We start from the raw sequence: 15,024 nt of genomic DNA on the forward strand, positions 1-15,024 counted from the left end.
AATGTGTGTGTGGTTACACTGTGGTACTGCAGAGCGCGACCCCAGCAGACAAGTCACACGCTGCGTATTTTGCACAACACTTGAGTAAAACATTGTGGTTTACTAAACACCATGTAAACTTTTACAACCAGTTCAGTAAAATTTACATAATATGTGTTTAAAGTTGCTAAGTTATGTAAACTATTAGTTTTACTAACTTTTTGAGTAGTTTTTTATTTACACAGACATTTTGTTTAAATTTTTCATTAATTTTTACTTATGTTAAGTATTTTTTTACTTAACACATTTAACATAACTTTTTTTTACCATTCTTTTTCTGAGTGTAGGGCTACTAATTGTGTCACAATCACATGAATACCTAATAGTCAGTATGTTATAATTAACAATGATGTAATGTGTCTAAAAACAATTGATACAGTTTAATTAAAATTATTTCTAAATAAAGGCCAACACAAATTACTTGTTCATAAAATTGATTTCTTTATTGCCAAACACAAATTCTTCACAGAACAGTGGCTATTAAAATGATCAGGTTTGTAAACAGGCTATAACAACGATACCCCACAATTAAAGCCTGAGCGACTAGTGAAATTTGCTCCTCAACTATTCGTGCCTCAAATAGTCGCAACTTCAACACACTAGTCATTTTTCATGCCCCAAAATGCATTGCGACGTATTATTTGCTGCAGGTGCAATAGAGTAAAACTCACGCTGAAAGGATTTAAGGATTGTGTCACTTTATGTCTAGGGCTGGGCGACTAGTGCGACACAGTGTCAAACTTGTCGCACAGTCGAGATTATTAAAATCACTAGTCGTGTTGCGACTACTTTTTTTAATTCCTAATTGAATAATCGTGTACTACAAAAATAGTAACAACTTCCTGTTTGGTGAACTGTCTATTGTATCGCTCACGACTATTCATCAACATAATTTACTTACTAAACACAGTCAGTGACACCAGTGACAATCCTTCAATCCCCTAAGCACGAAATTTACCATATTGCCCCTGCGGCAAACAAGTCGTGACTAGTGTCGTAGTCATGACTTTTTGAGGTGTGACTAGTCGAGTAGTAACTTACACTAGTGGCCCAGGCTTACTGATGTCTGGTTGTGTTTCATAGGTAAATTATGTTGTCATGAAAAGTCGTGACTGTGAGCGACACAATTTTTTCAGCAAGCAGGAATAGTCGCAACTATTTTAGATGTTGTGGTGGCTCGATTTACGGAGTAGGTGAATAATGGCAGTCGCAACTCGACTAAGCAATAACTAGTTGCGATTTCGACATCAATCGTAGTGCGTAGTCGCCAATCACAGGCTTTCCCACAGCAGCATTTAAAGTGCACATGTATCACAGCAGTTATACACAATACTGTTTGTACTATGTACTTGTGTGAGCGGCTGAGCCTACGACCACTCTTCTACATTGTGGGGTGCAATGCAGTTTTCATCTGATTCTCTGTGTCTTAGATAGTTTATGGCAGTTGAAAGACCATGTTGCTCATCTCGCCCAACTCTTCCACTTAGTTGTACATTTTCATCTTGGTGTTCAAAATAATGACAAACATCAACCCCAGTCCAAAAGCATCGGTTGCTAAGAGTATGCACACAGTTCCCACAGTGTTGAAAAAGCTATGTAAACTCATCTTGAAAGTCAATCTCTGTATTGGTATGGTATGATACATGTCGACAATAAATTGTGATACAGTGGTGGAACTTTGCAGCAAAATGTAGAGTACAGTTCTTCACATACGTCTTTCTTGATTGACAGTTAATATGATGTTCCATCTTTTCCTTTTCTCTTGAGACTTCCTCTGCAGCAAAATATCTCTTCCACAATTATATACGCTTGAATCTTGATTCTGTCACAGATTTGTCTCTCTTGAATCAAGAACTCCATTCCTTAATTGCAGAGCAGTCGACTACCCATTCATCTGACAAGACGAGGCCTAAAAAGTATCAGTACTCCAAGGTGGGCATGCAGCAGTTCTCTAAAAGCAGACACCTTTCCTGGAAATGTGCCCTATCAGAAGAATGAAACAAATACAAATCATAGAATAAGTTCAGTGATTATATTGGGTCTCATTGTGCTAAACTTTTTCTGCATCAAGCTTAATGTAAAATGTATATCTGTTTTGATTATTAATATTAAACCGTTGACCAGCGAGGGTTACGATCATCAATCAACCCAACTATAGCAATTGCAAACAAGTGTTAATTGCTTGTGCACAGAAGAAAAATGTAAGTTAAAAAAAACAAATGTCAGCCAATGAGCCATTTTCAAATTGAGGGATATGTATCTGTGTGCATTGAAGTGTTGGTGACTCGAGTCAGACAAATCCAATCTCACATAAAGCTGGGCTATGTTCGTTCCAAACCGAAACAAAACCAAGGAGTAGGCTCATACTTCCTTCGTATGCGAATGCGAAGTGGATTTTGGTGAGGCAATACTTTTACGAGCTGCCCTTTCATAAGTGAGACACAAGAAAATTGTGCTTCGCATGATGAAATAGCACTGCTATTTAGCAGGAAGGAGGTCTACCTACATAAATAACAACAAGTTTTGAAGTATTCAAACATGACAAACAATGACTACTTACAAATGTATGACTTTACGTTTTCTAATTCTATACAGATTCGATCAATATAAACAAGATTCTCTCCACTCACCACTTTGTGACACTGACAGTTACATAATGACTTGGGATCCATGACTTGCTCAGTTGCAAACGTTGGTCGTATGTGGTATCATGCTCTAGTTCCCTATAGTTTATTCACACCCGGACATCCTACCTCCATGGTCCAACTGCTGCCTGCATGCAGCAGACGAAGCACACGAGAACTGGCGGAGTTTATCGCAAAACCAGACCGTCCGCAGAGAGGGCACTAGCTGGTATATTGTGACATAGTCGTTCATTAATTGCCATCTAGATAGCAGATCAATATCGCTTCGGCTCACTTGTTCATCTTTAGCATTCATAATCGTGAATATTTCCTATTTTCTTACGATTTTTCCTCCACGACAAACACGGAGCTGCCAATGCCGTGTAATCATAACATGAATGACCCCGGGGTCAACTAAACAATATGTTAATTTATTACAACGATCGCACGCTGATTGGTCCTACACAAAGCTGTAGAAGAAAACAATGAAAAAGTTAACACAGCGCTGCAGGATTGCCAAGACGATGGTAGCTTGCAGAGTGTAGTCTAGATTTCGAGCCGTCCACGTAACTAAATCATACCGTGGCGGGCGCGCTTTGGCGATTCAACCGCGCGTAGTACACTATCCAGAATCAAGCACCATCGTCTTGGGCCAAGACTACTAGGACACAGGCCCTGTTCTTTATATACCCATCCCCCACCTACTCCCTTGCAAAAGCCACTGAACAAATATAACTGTGCACATTAAAATTATAAAAATAAATACTGAACTGTCGCAAATACTTTCCACAGGAGATGTTCTCGAGATCGACGATGATCACAACCCGGATGGTGATGGTGAATTTGTCAATGAGGACGCTGCACAAATTGATGATGCTGCTGAGGGTGTCGACATGCGAGCAAGAATAGCACAACTCATTTCTGCACCAGTTGAGCGCCCACAGCATCTTGCACAACACGACTATGTTTTGTTACACGGTTCTGGGCCAACAGAAAATGAAAATTAAGGCTCGTGCAAAATATATAGCTCTTTGGTATGAAAAAAAAACCTGTAGGCTACATCCAATACTGAATTCTGTCCAAAAATTCTGTGTAACATTTTTTATCATGATAATTGTCTGTGTTTGTTCGTTCGTTTAGGAAAATGTTGACTGAAGGTTCTTACTTTTGGGTAAGGTTGACTGTAATGGGTTATATTCTGTTGTATGGTGCTATACAGGACAGCCTCTGCTGGACCTTCACACAACTACGACGGACCAACTCACAACTACGACAGACCAACTCACAACTACGACAGACCAACTCACAACTACTACAGACCAACTCACATCTACAACAGACCAACTCACAACTACGACAGACCAACTCACAACAAACAACTCACGACTACAACAAAACAACTCACAACTACAACAAACAACTCACGACTACAACAAACAACTCACGACTACAACAAACAACTGACAACTACAACAAAACAACTCACAACTTCTCATGACACAAATCATGTAGTTGTGAGTTGGTCTGTCGTAGTTGTAACTTGGTCCGTCGTAGTTGTGTGAAGGTCCAGCAGAGGCAGTCCTTTGTATAGAACACCATACAGCAGCAGAACATAACCCACAGCCAACTAACCAAAAATAAGAACCTTCAGTCGAAATTTTTCAAAATGAACTAATCAACACAGTCAATTCTCATGAACCAAATTTTACATTTCGCTTACACGGCTGGCACAGAATTCAGTATTCAGAAGCACCAGAAGCATGAGTTCGGTGTTCTTAACCGCTCGACAACAACACCCTATTGATGTATATCAATGATGATCCATGTTTTAAAAATAAATGAAAATCTGGTCATCCAAGTAAAATTATAAAGTTATTACCCTCATACAGAAAGAGGTATTACAGTTTAGGCTAAAAGGTGTGGTGATGCACTCCTTACTGTCACTTTGTATGAGACGATTAATGACAAGACGGAAGACTCATGTCAAGTTTACCGCAAACTTTATTATGACTAGGCAACCCTGTGAGGGTGACACAGATCAACTAGAATAAATAAACATTAAAAACTGGTTATTAATTCACTGAATCGCAATGGGAACAATTTTGTTCCCATGCATAATGGCTTTACCCTTGTATGCACTGGTTTGATTGTGGGAAAGCTGATTTGATGATACTTTACTTACAGAAGAATACAAATTAATTACTTTGCACAACAATTAAAGACAATCGAACGACTGCCTATGGGTTCTTTAGAAAAATGGTAAGTTTTATTTTTATTCTTCTGCAAGGTAGAGCATCTTCAAATCAGTTTGTGCAACAGTTATAATTTGTTTACTGTATGCAGATTTGTGTGTCAAATTTGACACTTAAGGCCTGGTTCAGATTGGTGTTTGCTATATTATAATATTTTTTATCAGTACATGTACAGGTATGTTTATGAAGGGTGTACATAAATATAATAATAATAATAGTAATAATAATAATAATAATAATAATAATAATAATAATAATAATAATAATAATAATAATAATAATAATAATAATAATAATAATGATAATGATAATGATAATGATAATGATAATGATAATGATAATGATAATGATAATGATAATGATAATGATAATGATAATGATAATGATAATGATAATGATAATGATAATGATAATGATAATGATAATGATAATGATAATGATAATGATAATGATAATGATAATGATAATGATAATGATAATGATAATGATAATGATAATGATAATGATAATGATAATGATAATGATAATGATAATGATAATGATAATGATAATGATAATGATAATGATAATGATAATGATAATGATAATGATAATGATAATGATAATGATAATGATAATGATAATGATAATGATAATGATAATGATAATGATAATGATAATGATAATGATAATGATAATGATAATGGTAATGGTAATGGTAATGGTAATGGTAATGGTAATGGTAATGGTAATGGTAATGGTAATGGTAATGGTAATGGTAATGATAATAATAATAATAATAATAATAATAATAATAATAATAATAATAATAATAATAACTAGACTTCAAGTGTTTGTGAACAAACACAGAGCTGTTCCGTTTTTAATTTTTAATGTTCAAGGGGTCTATAATTGAAAAGAAACTGAAGATCGGTTGCATGGTTCTTGAGATATGGTCCCACTTCCAGTTGACCCGGAAGTAAAGGTCAATTTGGGGTCAAGGTAATCCAAGTTCAATCTTTAGAGCTCAAAGGGTCTATAACTGAAAAGAACTTGAACATTGGTTGTGCAGTTCTTGAGACAAGGTCCCACTTCCGGTTGACCCGGAAATAAAGGTCAACATGCGGTCATACCTAACCGATACGATTGTCCAATGCCAAAGGAGCCCATAATTGAAAAAAAGTCTGAAAATCGGTTGGGTTGTTTTTGAGATTAGGTTCAACTTCCGGTTGACCCGGAAATAAAGGTCAACATGGGGGTCTTAATTTTCAAAGTTAATATTTAATGCCTAAGTAGTCTGTAACTGAAAAAAGTTTGAAAATCGGTTGTGTAGTTCTTGAGAAATGGTCCCACTTCCGGTTTACCCAGAAGAAGAGGTCAAAATGGGGTCACGGAATTTCCCCAACAAAATTTAATGCCTTAGGAGTCTATAACTAAAGAAACAAATTAAATCGGTTGTGTAACTCTTCAGATATGGTCCCACTTCCGGTTTACCCGGAAGAAGAGGTCAAATCGGGGTCACGGTTACCCGAGGCAATTCTCCTATGCCTAATGAGTTTAATACTGAAAAAAAAACTTTGAAATCGGCCGTACACTTCTTGAGATATAGTGCTGCAAACAAATACTCTTTAAAGCTTCTAATAAGCATAAATTAACATGTGATGACGTCACAGTCTTAAAATTGTATTTTTCGTACTAATAAATTTCATAAGGTACACGATGGTATGCAACTTACCCCAATCCAATGCCTTTTGCAAAATCTCAATTTTGTATTGCATTAACCTTGGAGAAGCTATTGCAATGCGTTGAATGTGACTGCATCCAGTTTATGAGGTACTACGTTGTACCCATGATGCCAAGATTTTTAATTATTCGTTAATTATAGACGTACTTTGATTGATTTTAATGAACTGAAACATCTCTTATTAGAATCAGTTACTCCAATCCCCAAGGAGTCTATATCTACAAACAGTCTGTTAAACTGCCGTGTGATTCTTGAGATATGGTGCTACAAAGATTTCCCAATTAAATATGCAAATATGGGTCACGTGGTTAACTAATTACGAATTAAAAAAAAATTTGGTCGGTGGTTTGTTGTTTGATCTAGTACAAGTTGATTTCACAGAACTCTTAACCACCAAACTCTGCGCTTATGATCACCATTTTTCGCTTACTGTGTTTTTAAACATCATATCATGTCATGCATGCACACAGGTTATGTTGGGCTTACAATTGAGAAAAAGAAAAGGCAACACTATCGATATAAAGATAAGAATCAAACTTAAATATTACAAAAAGAAGTATATGTTTAGTTTTGGGAAAAAAAAAAAAAAAATTCGGATGGAGATTCGAACTCGCAATTCTCAGATGCATAGTCGCGACTGATGACCACTAGGCTAGAAGGGCACGATACGAAAGTAGTGGGTTTTTACATGTGTGAATCAACAGAGGGGATTATGATCCGGCGAAATAATTCTCGTTTCATGATTTTGCGACCATTGTCACTAAATATGAACTGTTAAGTATTAATATAACTGTTAAGTAGGGTTGAAATGTAGTATTAGATGCCTTTAGGGTTTTTTGACGACGACGTCGATGTCGTCAAAAAACCCTATCTAATTACGCACGTTCGTTTTAACGAAAACCCATGCACAGAGTAATTGGTCCAGAACGCGGTTAGAAAAACAAGGACAAATTTAACGCACGTTCTAACGAAAATCCCAAACCTCCGTACATTGTGCGTGTACAGAGTAATGTGTCCAGAACGCGGGTAGGAAACAAAATAGTATAGACTCCTCTCAAGAAGTCAACAACTCATAGAGGTACAAACTGTGTTGTATTACCAAAGAGAATATTTCACAATAACATAAAAGTTACTGCATCAAGTTTACAAATTAAAAATTCAAATGAAGACCACGTGGTTAATTAATGAAGAATTTTTACACTTTTTTATTAGAGTAAAGCTTAGGCTCTAAGCTTCAATTTGATATATGATTTAACTATTTTATCCTACTACTTTAGGAGTAGGGGCCTAAACAAAAACGCTGTACAAACGCTATGGGGTTTTAGGCGGAAACAAAGAATAATAATAATAAAAACTAGACACTAGGTGTTTGTGCACAAACACAAAGCTGTTCCGTGTTGTTTTGCTTTGATTATGTGCTTCATCGATGACCAAGGATTTATACTCTGAAAAATGTTTTTAAAAATGTTTAGTAGTTCTTGAGATATGGTCCCACTTCCCGTCACGGTTTTTCAAAGTCACTATTATGCCCAAGGAGTCTATAACTGAAAAAAAGATTGACATCGGTTGTGTAGTTCTTGAAATATGGTCCCACTTCCGGTTCACCCGGAAGTAGAGGTCAACATGGGGTCACGGGTTTTCACAGTCAATATTAATGTCTTAGGAGTTTGTAACTGAAAAAAAATTGAAAATCGGTTGAGTAGCTCTGGAGATATGGTCCCACTTCCGGTTAACCCGGAAGTAGAGGTCAAATTAAGGTCACGTTTTTCCAAATTTTTCTCCTATCCCTAAGGAGTCTTAAACTACAAACAAGTTAAGAATCGGCCCTTTACTTCTTGAGATCTGGTGTTTCAAAGATTTCCCAATTAAATATGCAAATGAGGGTCACGTGGTTGATGAATTAAGAATTTAAAAACAAAATTTCATTAGGAACTTAGCTTAGGTTCAAAGCTTGATAAATGATTTACTCGTTATGGTTTAGAAGAATAGGCTGAAACAAAAAACAAATTACTGGTCAATAGAGGGCGGTATGTAAGATGAGTGGTCTTTCTATATCAGTATCTCCTTTTCCTAGTTAATTGTTCAGTTGAAATGTTATCTCAAAAGTTTGATTAACAAGATGAATAAATGTAAAGAAAACCTAATATTTGACTCAGGATTGTTTGATTTGTTGGTTTCTTGAGTTCAATGCAGTACTTTTAGAGTCCATTGACATGTGACAAACCAATTAAGGATAAAATGTGCGAGATTGGAAGCACAAACGAAAGAAATCCCTGCTAAGCAGTCTATTTTGCTTGACGTAAGGGCAGAATTCACTGCTTCTGCTAAGCACTGATTCTTTGCTTCCAGAGCAGAGCATGACATTAAGCCCATTCCCACAGGATTTTTCATTATGCAAGTTCCCATCATGATAGGCCTAGGTGACTAGTAAAATTTACTACTTGACTAGTCGCACCTCAAACCCAACTACGACACTTGTTGAGATAAATTACGGACTCTCAAGATTTGTGCCGCAATGTGCCGCAAGCGACACATGTTGCGATTAGTAGTAAGCAGGACAACTGTTTCACCAAACAGGTAATCGGGACTTTTTTTGTAGTCAACGTGTAGGCACAATTTTAACGGAGTGGGGAAAAACAGTAGTCGCGACTCTAATACTAATTTTTAGTCGCGACTTAAACACTAAACCACACTAGTCGCCCTGGCCTACTTTTGCACAAGAAAAGCACGGTTATCCTGCGAAAGCAAACCAAATTTTTAAGTCACTGTTTTTGCAGTGAATGTTACGCAGAAGTTTAGCACAATAGTAATCGCAGCAGATTTTTTTGTTGCGAATTGTCACGCTCATCAAGAACACATTCCCTGTGTGCCCAGATGTTAAATACGCTTAGCGTAAGCACAATTCCCTGATTACATAAGCGCTGCGACTCTTTCATTTTAAATCCATTGGCCCAGGACCAGACCAAACTAAACACAAAAAGCAGCTAAACACAGCAAATACCATTCCTCATGTACAAACTGCAAGTTGTGAATCCAGGTATTCTGCTCAATTTCTGCAGTTTTATAAAGCAAAATATTTTGCCTATTTATTATAAGCAGCTCTATAACATTGAGCCACTCAACCACCAGAGCACCAGAGAAACGTCGACCAGCATAATAAAATCTCTGATTTTGTATTCCTGTCAAAGAGTTTTTGTTTGTCATGGTCTAATTTCCGAAAGTGAAGCGAAATACTGGAATTAGTTTAGGCAAGTGCATGGTCCCCGGTGCGAACAAGGTTACTTCACCCGTAAATCATTCCAAATCCCAGGCGTTAAAATTACAAGTATACACTTAACACTACATCTTTATGATTCACCACAAGACACTTACAGTCTTTACATGCATTGATAGTAGGCCTACTACCATTTCGATGGTCATTTATAAAATGTGTATGCCGTGTAAACTTCCAAATCTCAGGCAGGTGTATTCGTCCATGCACGGTCCACTTTTCCTCGTACATGATGCCTTTGATCAAAGCCAAATAAGTAAAGAAACAAGTTTGTATGTTTCACATAGGTTTGTCTTCAGTGGTGAGGTTTAGAAAGAAAAGGCTGGCACTTTGTGTTGATTGACAACATACATAGAGCGAAAAAAATGCAAAAATAGCGCTAATTATTAGCGACAAAGTGGTTGTACGTAAATCGAAGAACCACGTACATGTACGTAGAACTTCCCTCCATAGTGCGTACACCCATTAAAGATCGTGCTGCGCGAGGACAAAATCAGATCGTTTTATTTTCCAGGAAAGAAGCATCTCATGAGCCAAAAATTTGAAAAATAAGAACATGTTGTACTGATTGTTTTAATGTAGGTACATATTTCTTTTTGTAAAAAAAAAGTAAAATGTATGAATTATAATATTGATTTCGTCGAAATTCCCGGAGGGATACGAACTCAGACCACCTGGGTAATAGCACCCGCGGTAAACCGCAGCCCCAATCGATCCATCAACACAGATAGAGTGATTTTAATCATTATAAAATAAGTGTATTAATTTATGACAAATAATTTCAAGATGACGTGACATAAAAAATTACTTCATTTGGCACAACTTCAATACCCAGAGAATCAAAATCTGAAAACAATTTGAAAATCGGACGTTTATTTTGGGAGATATGGTGTTAACAAGATTGCCTAATTAAATATTCATGTCATTATAACTCAGCTAATTGATTAAGAAATTAAACAAAACGAAGTTTAGTGATTAAGTCACGTACTAAGCTTCGATTCCATATATGATTCAAGTCTGTCATTTCTACCGTTTCTAAGATTACGAATAAACAAAAATCGTGCGTTAAACCTATGGCGTTTTGGCGGAAACCAAGAACAACGTTTCTAAAACGTTTTGAAAAACTCGACGAAAACAATAGCTGTTCCGAATGCATCGGAACAGCTAATAATAATAATAATAAATCATTCTAAAAGTGCGCCATCCCCCCTTATTGGACGAGCTGCTGCTCTCTGTGCGTACGATCTGACAATATTTCAATAATTCTATGTGTTCTATGGAGATGAGCTCGCAAACACACTGCTGCATAAGTCAAAAATGCAGAGGTCCATGTATGTATAGAAGTAATTGGACGCCTGTGTTTATTATCTTTCCATATTATAAAACCCCCCTCGTTTACAGCCATCAAGAATTATTGTGTCTTGACCGCTATTTGTACTACTATAGGGTCACTCTTCTTTATAAGATCACAGCGAAATCCACAAACTCGCCATGAATAATCTTAACAATTTGAAGGTTAGCGGTAGTCCCTCGCCCAATTCGCTACAAACCAATGGATTAAAGGGAGTTGATAGCTAATTCTTATGCTGCATGTTATTCACCATTGGTATGCTTCAAGAGCCCGCTGTGCAATCAGTGGATCCCAACATGCTATTGGTCCCTACTGTACTTATTTTGCACCCTGCATTTGAAAGTTGGGCACCACCCAGTTCTATTGAAGATGATGTCCCTCCTAACCTACTACATGCCCCATCCCTGTTATGTATGGACTACCCTGAATATTGACTAGAGTTTGCCAAGTTGTACACTAAACTACTAAGCTTACTTATTCCTGATTGGCCTGACTGACACAAGCTCTGACTAACTTTCATATTAAACGGCAAGCTGCCAGAAAAATTATGATTGTTCGCCCTTTGTTGTCCTTGTGTACCTGTACTCATGCTTTGAGAATGTTGGCCCGTTATACCCCGAGTTACGTGTAAAGGCCGTGAAATATCCTGACTATTAATCTGTGAGATGTTCACAATTATTGGCCCTTTATACATACTAGATGTTTGAAACCTTTCCGTATTCACGGTACTCGTGTTACCTACTAGCGTTACTGTTGGGGCTGTACTTGCCCCAGCATTAGGTCTGAAAATGTAGCGACTCACCCGATTGGCCCGGCTAATAAGCCATCGGCTTCACCACTCTCTGTAGCCGCCCATCTTCGCCCTCCTCATCAGGTATCACTTGGATTTCTTCAATGCGGTTCCCACTTCCAGCGAGTTGCCAAGAAAGTACCAAATTTTGCGAAACTATACAATCTATCTTAACTCCTCGGTGGCAGAATATTCAAATTTCTAGCTAGGCTAAACGTACGTCTACATACATTCCTTCCATACTTAGACATGTTAGAGTACGACATTGAAAGCCAATCCACTATGCATGAGACCACAAACTGACATCAACGTACTGTTTATTATGGGACGTGTTCTACATGACGATTGTGTTGCACCAATCGCCCCACACACTTTAGATCGTTAATTCGCCCCGCACCGCTCAGGCAAAATTGTCTGACAAAAAAAGCTTCTCATTTGGATGCCATAAATGACTTACCAAGATCCACAAACTCGTCGTGGTCCCCCCCTGAATGGGACTAACTTCCGGATGGTCCTTTGAGCGTCACTCACTCTTGCTATAGGCATGTTGATTATTAAAAACAATTGATCAGAACACTATTTCTTGGTATAATTCTGTGTGGCAGCAACTTTCTCTGACACGCTGTCTGTTCTCGCCAGCGGCCGGCAGCGCATCCCATAATTCCGTCTTGACCAATCAAAGGCCCCCATTCGACACACGCATGCGCTTTAGCTCGAAATTAACACCACTATTAGGTAACACCAGCGTTTGGAGTTCAAATTAATGCCGATGGTGTCAATATGACACCGACTTTAATTCCAAAAGAATAAATAAAACTTGGTGTTGAAAATTTAACACCACAGTTTTTGCAGTGCATGAATTTAATCCAGCTACTAAATATAGTACCAATTGTCTGTGGCTTCACATGAGTCCTAAAAGCAATGTCCTTCAAATGAAATTCAATTCTTAGTCTACAAAGAACTAGGAAAAGCTGTTGTCTCAGAGTGAAGTTCTGAATCTCACGTCTAGTTTCAGAATAATGAATAGGGCTATTATGAGGATCAGGAATAAGAAAAGTTAATAATGTCATGAACATAACATAAGATAAGCCAGTATAATAAACAAACAAATTGTTGAAGCTCCCTGTACTGTGTGTGTTAACGACATCTGGATCAAAGGTTACAGCATAATGTTCTTTCTCAGAGTTTCAAGTTTCTTCTTAAGCTCTGTATTTTCTTGCTTGAGGCAATGAAGCTGTTTTGACAGTGGCTGCTTTCATCTTCAAGTTCTCTCATTCTTGACTCGGTAGCTAACATGTCAAGTGATGAAAACACTGTAAAGATATGAACAATCAGGTGTTATTTTAATATTAAACTGTTTTTGTTTTCTTCAAATGTACCATACAGTTAAAAAGCTACAAGGACGTCCCAGTGGCAACAACAGCAACACCTTGTGGTGACACACTCTTCCCCAAGCAGTCGCCTGTTGAACTGGAAAACAATATTTTGCATGTAATGGTGCCTTCCATATCAGCAGACAAGATGCTCATAAATTAGAGCATAACACATGTCAGCAGAACAAATGCAAACTGTGGTTTAACGAGCGACAGAAACGTTTAACCTCATCACGTTTTGGTAAAGTTTGTAAACGCAAAAAGGACATAAACAGTACTTGTTTAAAGTCTCTGTTTGAAACAGAGCTTTTTCTACAGAAGCAACATCATATGGCATATCTCATGAAATACAAGGGAAAAAAGCTTACTGTGACATAAAAAAAAATGTTCACATTCATGACTGTGGCCTTGAAGTTAACCCAAAATTTTCATTTCTGGGAGCCAGTCCTGATGGAAAGATTTGTGATGAACTACTCTGTGGTGTTCTTGAGGTAAAGTGCCCATATGCAGCCAGGGACATGACAGTGAAAGAGGCAATTTTGAAGGTTGAAAACTTCTGCCTCAATCAAGAAGGAGAAATAATTCTGAATCCAAAGCATGTTTACTATTATCAAGTCCAAGGGCAACTAATGATTACTGGAGCTCCATTTTGTGATTTTGTTGTTTTTACCAAGAAGGACGTTCACATTCAACGAATTTTGTCAGACAAGAATTTCATGTCTGAAATGCTTTTAACTTTGGCAAAGTTTTGTGCAGTACATGCCATGCCTTTCTTAAACCTATCTTGACCAGACTGTTTTGAATGTTGATAAAACGGTGAGGGTAGGACACACATTTATGCCCTCCTTACTTGCCTAAAATATTCCTGAATAAATAACCCCCCCCCCCACCCTACCACACACACACAGGTCCAGATAGGGTTAAGCCATTGTTAGAACTTAAATGTTATGACCTATTTCAATCTATGTTTTTCCAAGGGCATTTTCAGAATTCTAAGTCAAAATCACACTTAATATGAACTCATGAATAGTGTTTCTGCCTGGAGCAGACAGTTGAGAAATATAAGTACAATGCATCTAACACAGATGCAGAATGTCTTGCAACTAGAATAGGCTTTTTGTTCGGGTTTGTCTGGAGAATACAATGTTTTTTAATACAGCTACAACATTCCAGCTAGGTAACTGTGCTACTTGTTTCTTCTGTCTGTGTAGATAAACTTGCAGTTTTACTACAAACTGGTCGGAGGGGTGGCGTATACTTGGCCAGTTTTGGTGTTCCCTTTTTATCACTGTTGGGTTAAAAATAAATTACGAATTCAATGAAAATCTGACCCGACTCTAAAACCGAACTAAAATGGTGCTGCCAGAAATGACAAATGCTTGTAAGAAATGTTTTATCTAGTGTCAACTTGAGTTGATTTAGTGCACAAGTTCAGATTGATCAAATAAAAGATGACTGGTGGTGCAAACATTCATGATTGCTTGAGTTCTACTTTTTTTCAGTTGTGTTGATATCTAGCTATCTAGCCAGTAATATACAAATATATCATGGTTTATTTCGGGTGACTAGTCGATATTAGCTTCCCTCGGTATTGGAAGTTG

General features: G+C 37.4%; 1 protein-coding gene across 1 annotated transcript in view; it reads right to left on the minus strand.

Annotated features, from left to right (window-relative positions):
* LOC139950970 (alkaline phosphatase, tissue-nonspecific isozyme-like) overlaps window positions 1–15,024 on the minus strand; it is a 52,924-nt gene that overhangs the window by 13,300 nt on the left and 24,600 nt on the right. The gene's annotated exons all lie outside the window — the stretch shown is intronic.

Source organism: Asterias amurensis, chromosome 18, assembly GCF_032118995.1.
Source record: "Asterias amurensis chromosome 18, ASM3211899v1".
In the NCBI taxonomy this organism is placed as follows: domain Eukaryota; kingdom Metazoa; phylum Echinodermata; class Asteroidea; order Forcipulatida; family Asteriidae; genus Asterias; species Asterias amurensis.